Source organism: Abramis brama (assembly GCF_963993115.1).
Source record: "Abramis brama genome assembly, chromosome: 22".
Lineage (NCBI taxonomy): Eukaryota > Metazoa > Chordata > Actinopteri > Cypriniformes > Leuciscidae > Abramis > Abramis brama.
In genome coordinates this window covers 7,819,878-7,826,486 of record NC_139984.1, presented here as the reverse complement: position 1 = coordinate 7,826,486, position 6,609 = coordinate 7,819,878, and the positions used below count along the sequence as shown (strand labels likewise).

General features: G+C 38.4%; 1 pseudogene across 1 annotated transcript; it reads left to right on the top strand.

The window, feature by feature from the left end:
- Positions 1-1,345: 1,345 nt before the first annotated feature.
- Positions 1,346-2,572, top strand: LOC311073154 (annotated as a pseudogene). Its single transcript has 2 exons — positions 1,346-1,524; positions 1,621-2,572. The product of its transcript is annotated as an uncharacterized misc_RNA (transcript).
- Positions 2,573-6,609: the final 4,037 nt, after the last annotated feature.

The following is a 6,609-nucleotide window of genomic DNA, read 5'->3' as shown; positions in this document are numbered from 1 at the left end:
TGACTCGAAGGCTTCTGGATTTGGAGGCAAAAGTTGGTTTGTTGGAGGCACGTTTGAATGAGAGGTCTCACCCGTCTCATCCGCCGACCGCTGATCAATCTACAGCTATGGACATTCCGGTTAATGTTCCTCCAACCCCGGGTTGAACTCAGAGCGAATGACAACAGTCAATCCTTATCCATCCGTCTGGTCATGGGGACTTTATTTCAACCAGCGGACATTTGGACAATGACGATTTAGGGTTCCCATTGGCCGCTTCTACACCGTTTATCGACCGCACTTGTCCTGCAGATATAACGGGGGACTCAGCTTACTTAAACCACCAACTGTCAACAAATTCGATGCTTGATTACAATTATTCACCTGTTCAAGAATATCCATCGTTTTCTCCTCTGTCCAGCACATCACAGCATTGTCCTTCAGCAATGTCATCATTTTGTTTGAGATTGCCTGAAACACCAAGAACCTCTTCATATTTTCAGTCTCATAAACCTGTTCGACGGTCTCTCATGGGAGTGATTCTACATGATGTGACTTTAAATCACGTGTCCCTGGAGGTCGAGAAACAACTTTATGTGGATTCAGCAGGATCAGACGGTACACCTAAAGCAGATCGATTCGCTGCTGGTTTGTTTAAAAGGTTAATTCCCCTTACCATTTATCAGGACTGGGTAGGTTCCGTGAATTATGATGGTTCGAAGGGAAAAAACGCTCTGCCTTGGAATCTACGTCAAGCCATTTCTGATGCTGTTGCTAGGAAATTCCACCCCACACCGCGTGACTGGAAGCTTATAAGAGACAGAATTAATGAACTTCTCCGAAAGAAGAGATTAAGTTTTCCTCTTTTTTTAAAACGCCATGCTGTAAATTTTTTTTACAACTTTTGTGTGTTGTAGAGTATTTGGAGTAAAGTGCTTTGCTGTTTTTTTTTTTTTAAATAAAAGCTTAATTATACGTATGAATCAGTTCTTAATTAGTTAATGTTGCTTCAGGCGTGTCTGATTAGAGTTCAAATTGATTTAAACATCTGGGCTGCGTTCAGCCCCGACAAAACATTGCATAACGTTTTAAACTCGAACGTGCCCCCGTTCAAATTGGTCCATTAGAGTTGGTTCATCCTGGAGGCTAATCTCCATTGTAACTATTGTTGATTGTATTTAAAATAATAAGTAAGACTTGTTTACATTGAATAAACGCGTAAAACTTGATGAGTTGTTAATGGACCATCACATGAATCTAGATTATTCACATTCCATTCTCACTTACATTCCACGCCCCCACTGACACCGCGAGATCTATGTAGATAAATACAGTCCTTCCACATGTACAGTGAAGACATTTCAAAATGACCAAGATAAGTAAGCTTCATTCCGAAGACATCAGGGTGATGAGATCTGCTGGAAAATCAACTCGGGAAATAAACCGCCATCTGAATTCTGTTGGTGTATACGCAACACTGAGCACCATCAGAAGACATTACAAAGAACAAACAACCACCAAACGCAAACCTCTCAACATTAATCAGTAAGTTACCTCTCGGCGCTATCACAAACTCTACTATGACATATATTTGTTGTGTCCATTGTCAAATGTTTTTTTCATGTTTTGCTTTTGTTTTAGGGACATTGTCGCAGCCATAGAGAGCATCACTAGCCAAAACGATGAAATGGCGGCAAGCTCTGTGAAAAAACAGCTATGGCGTGACAAAGGAGTGGACATCAGTGAGCGTTCAATCGGCAGGGTCAGGCAAAGACATGGATGGAGGTATGGTAAAACTTATCACTGCCCCATGATCAGCGATAAAAATAACGAGAAGCGACTTGAACAAGTGCAAAAATGGATCGCCGAGAATGAGAAATTTAACAATGTCATTTTTACGGATGAAACAACTGTGGCTTTGGATCGCTTTGCCACCATGTCATTTCGTAAGACAGGAAGACGTGTGTTTAAACCAAAGCCAAAGCATCCTCTGAAAGTTCATGTTTGGGGAGCGATATCCAGAATTGGACCAGGACGCAATCGCAATCTTTGATGGGATTATGGATCGTACTTTCTTCGAAGACGCTATTATTAAAGACACTGCTTCCCCATATATTCGGGAAACCTTCGGAGTCCACAGGGCCGGCCCGTGGCATAGGCAGTATAGGCAAATGCTAAGGGCGCCGGCGCCGTATACCCTAGGGGGGGCGCCAGAGCCGCGTAAAGAACTTTCCGCTTTTATTGTACTTCATTAACACTGCAACGAGTGGAGCAATAATGGGATTTACATGGCATTGACTTTCTTTCTTTTTTTTTTTTTTTTGTGATCACATTTTTCTAATGGCATTGAATTTCTCTTATAAATTCTTACTTTAACGTGACTAGGGGGGAGTTGAAGGGATCACACATATACACTTCCACCAATCAGACTTCTTTTACCCGCGGCCGCCATTCGGTTTTCGTTTTTATTGCGTCAAAAAAAGTTAATATGTCAAAGCGTCCCAAATTATCTGGTGCCCAGGGGAGGAAAAAAAGAAAAGAAGAGGAGGAAAAACGCGACAAAGACAAAGGTAATGTTACAGTAAAGATGATGTTAATGATATTATTTTGATGTTACAGAACGATGATCAATAATGCCATTAGTCATTAGCATACATGGTGGTTAGCTAATCTATAAATAACCAGCGCTATCTGCTAGTTCTAACCAAAATATTAACAGTCAATGGTTCTAACAGATAAGCCTAGCGCTATTATTATGGAAAATAGTAATATGAGAGTACCTTCCTTGGACAAATGTGTAAATATTAGATCAAATCAGCAGGTGTATTAATGTTAATTTCATTGACATCATTATCTCACGTTTTCCCAGCTTGTAATAATCAATCAAAATACCATTAATAATCATAATAATAATTCCATAGTTGTAACGCCAGCTGTTAACTGTGTTACAGCTCATATTGTCTATAAAGTGTGTTTATCATGTTAAAATTTACACCTGTGTTAAAGTGCACATCATTAATGTTAGAGCATAACTTAGCATTCCCACATGCAATATTATACTGCAGTTTACTGATTATTTTGCATTCTGCTAATTAGAATTTCATTGTAATGACAATAATTTAAATTATTACTAATATATGAATTACTAATATAATTTGATTATTATTATTATAATTAGTATTTTGAATGTGCAATTGTTTTAGTTAAATAAAAGAATGTCTAAAACAAAGCTATTAAGTTTCTTGTGAGTATATGTACACTAACAGTGCAAGTACTGTACTGCAATGCAAGGGGGCGCCACTTAAAATCTTGTCTAGGGCACCAAATTGGTTAGGGCCGGGCCTGGGAGTCCACGTTGTAGTGAAGAGTCATGGTGGACAAACTGGAATGTAGCTGTACAATAACTTTCATGCCTTAATAGTCTGTATACTTGTATGACCACTTTCAACAAATAAAAGCTTTTTAATTATATGCTCTTTTTGTTGTATTTTTGTAGCCTAGTAGATTAGATTGCATGCCAGGAAGAGGCTTATGCTTTGTATTAACATTTTTTGGTCACATGAAACGTGAAACGTTCCATTTCTTGCTGTAAATGTCAGTTGGTTATATCAACATATGTCAAATTAAGTTACACAATATCAACTTATTTTTATAAGTTATAAACATTAATTTGAAATAACTTAAAGTGTATAGATTTGCTTAAATAGCATTTAAACAAAGGAACTGCAAGGGTAGGAATTAAAACCCAACACGCTGGTGAAAACTGGAAAAACCAGTTTTCTTTTGATTCCCTGAGAGGAGATCGATTAGCATTGGGGGTTGACAAAGAATTGCCAGACCTGGGGGGTGGGTGGTTTGTAATTTCTTGACTCTGTGTCAATTGGTAGCAGCTAAAACAAGCAGCTAAAACAAAGACTGTGCAATTAATTACATTTTGGAATTAACTTCCTTCATGTCGTTTTATTTATACACTATACAAAATATTTTTTTGAATTTGTAAGTAAAGTTAGCATTAAATATGTTTTACAAACAATTGGTTTACAAACTCTTGGAGGTTTGTGGTTACCATCATTCAGAAGAGTGGTGCTTGTGATTAGACTTGTGTTTTACGTGATTAAATCAGGAAGATTACATTGGTTTCTTTTCAGTGTAGGACAGTTTGTCAACAAAATGCAAAAATATAGTATATTTATAAACATCGCTAAAACAAAGAGTGAATAAGAATAAAAAAAGTAATAAAGTTAAAGCTGCTGATAATTTTGTTTAAAGGTGCCTTGTGTAATGTCCGCCAAAAAAAATAAATTCATACTCCACATTCCATACCAGATGGGGGCAGTATACCTCCAGAAAGTGAGTTGGTCTACTCTAGAGTAACAACCGAGAAACGGCATAGTCTCTATGCTCCGCCCCTACCTTCACAGTGATTTTGAAATATTCAATTCAATTCAATTCAATTCAATTCAAATTTATTTTTATAGCGCTTTTCACAATACATATTGTTTCAAAGCAGCTTTACAGAAAGTGCATTTCAGAAATGTACATAGAAAAATACAGTTAGTTAATCATTTATTAATTTAGGGCATAAACATATCGCCAGCGTCGAGTCGTCTCTTCACAGGCGTCGAGTCGTCTCTTCACAGGCTTCGAGTCGTCTCTGCACGGGTGTTGGGGCATCTGTAGTTTCCATGGGAGGCTGGATACAAACTGGAGCTGACGATCTGTATTTACCTTGGGACTAGCGTCCCGAGATAACAACAGAAAAGCAGATGGGAAATAATTAGCGTAGCTGCTGTTCATAATATTAATGCATTCAATCTGATTCAACTGTAGTAGGCTATAAAAGGTCAAACATGACATCTTCAAGCTACTTCACCTTTACCAGTGAATATGTTCATATTCGTTTTGTTCATATTACATTTTTATTGTTAGTTTGAATTACATTAATTTGACAGACAGCATTCGCTGATGTTGACCAAGCTAGCGCCAACATAACCAGAGCTGCCAACTCTCACGCATTCACCGTGAGACACACGCAATTGACACTTTTCACACGCTCTCACGCCACACATCAATTTTCTCACGCACAGAAAAATCGCGAAGCAAAGAGGACACGGAGACCGACAGACTAGACAGAGCAGGTTAGTTATGATATAAAAAAATCTCAGCTCTCAGATTCTGTCAATTTTATTACGTTTTGGCGCTTGTAAATGTTACACGACAGATCCCTAGCGCACGTGAACCGATCATCTCTACTAATAGTAAAAAAAACGAACATTGTTGAAAGATACAGTAGGCTAGGCTACGACTTACCAAAATGTATTCCTCATACATAATATCGACCAATCAGTGTTTTTTATCAGCGTGAAGAGGTCAATAACATAGCTGGAGAACAATTATGTCAGATTTACCTCAGGAAAGCCATTTAATAAACATAATATAGGTCACGTAGTTGGCAAGAAAAAAAGAGCTATCGAGATTGTGCTATATATGTGTACTATATTATTTATGTACGTTATATATACGTTTATCGAACAGCCTTCGATACATTTCTATGTTATAACTTCCCGAAAAAACTACACAAACATATAAAACAAACTTCTAACGAAATACTAACAGCATCTTACTTACCAATCCAAAAGAAATGTTGCAAGTTCGGAGTCGAACCTCATTTTTTTCATGTCCATTAGTTGTCCCCAGCGATGGAAAGCAGTGCCAATGTTTACTCTGGTTCTGTTCCTTTTTTTATCAGATTTTATTTGAATGTAGTAGTGGGCTGTAGGCTACTTTCCACACAATTGACATCAGGTTCAAGTACACCCACAAGCCGTGTGAGTTATTCGTGTATTGCATGTTTGGCTGGTGGTTATGTTGCCCGCATACCGCCTCCCATGGCCAAAACTGGTATTACGACACCTGTCTGGCCGTGGCTAGTAATGCTAATGCTAATTCAGGTTGATATCTCTGCAGCACTATAACTTGTCATTTTTTTAATGACATCATCGCCCTTATTTCTTCTCATTCTTTTGATGCGTGTAGCTAATTTTTTTGGATATTTTTACCTCAATTCTGACACATGGCACCTTTAAATTTACTAGCATTTTTCTGAGTGAAAATTGTTTCCTAGCTTTTTTTAAGTAAATCCTACTCCAATTTTTAACATAAAAAAACAGTTTGACAATTTGTTAAATGTTCACAAAATCCATATAAAGGGTGATTAAAGCAGCACTAGGTAAGAATTCCGTTTTGGTCAAACAACGACCCCTAGAGTCGCTGTGGACTACTTGTATTTAACGTTACTGTCGTAAATACCACTCACGCAGAGCAGTCTCTTCACTCACGGCCTGATCCCCTTCCCCCTGTATACCGGTCCCTGTTCAGTCGGATGGAAGCTGTAACGAGTGGAAATAAGGTGTGGCCCCTTTAAGAGCTGCGCGCGCCCTGTTGAACTGTCGCAGTCTGTATTGTATGTGCGCCTCGAACACCCCGTAAGCGGGTTGTTTCTGTTTGATGCTCATTCTTGTGTTTGATGCTCATTCGATTGGGGAATAAACACAACGCGTTACAAATCGTCGGACATCGAACAAGCACAGCTAGCCTCCGAAGATGTCTACTAATCCATCAACAAGAACG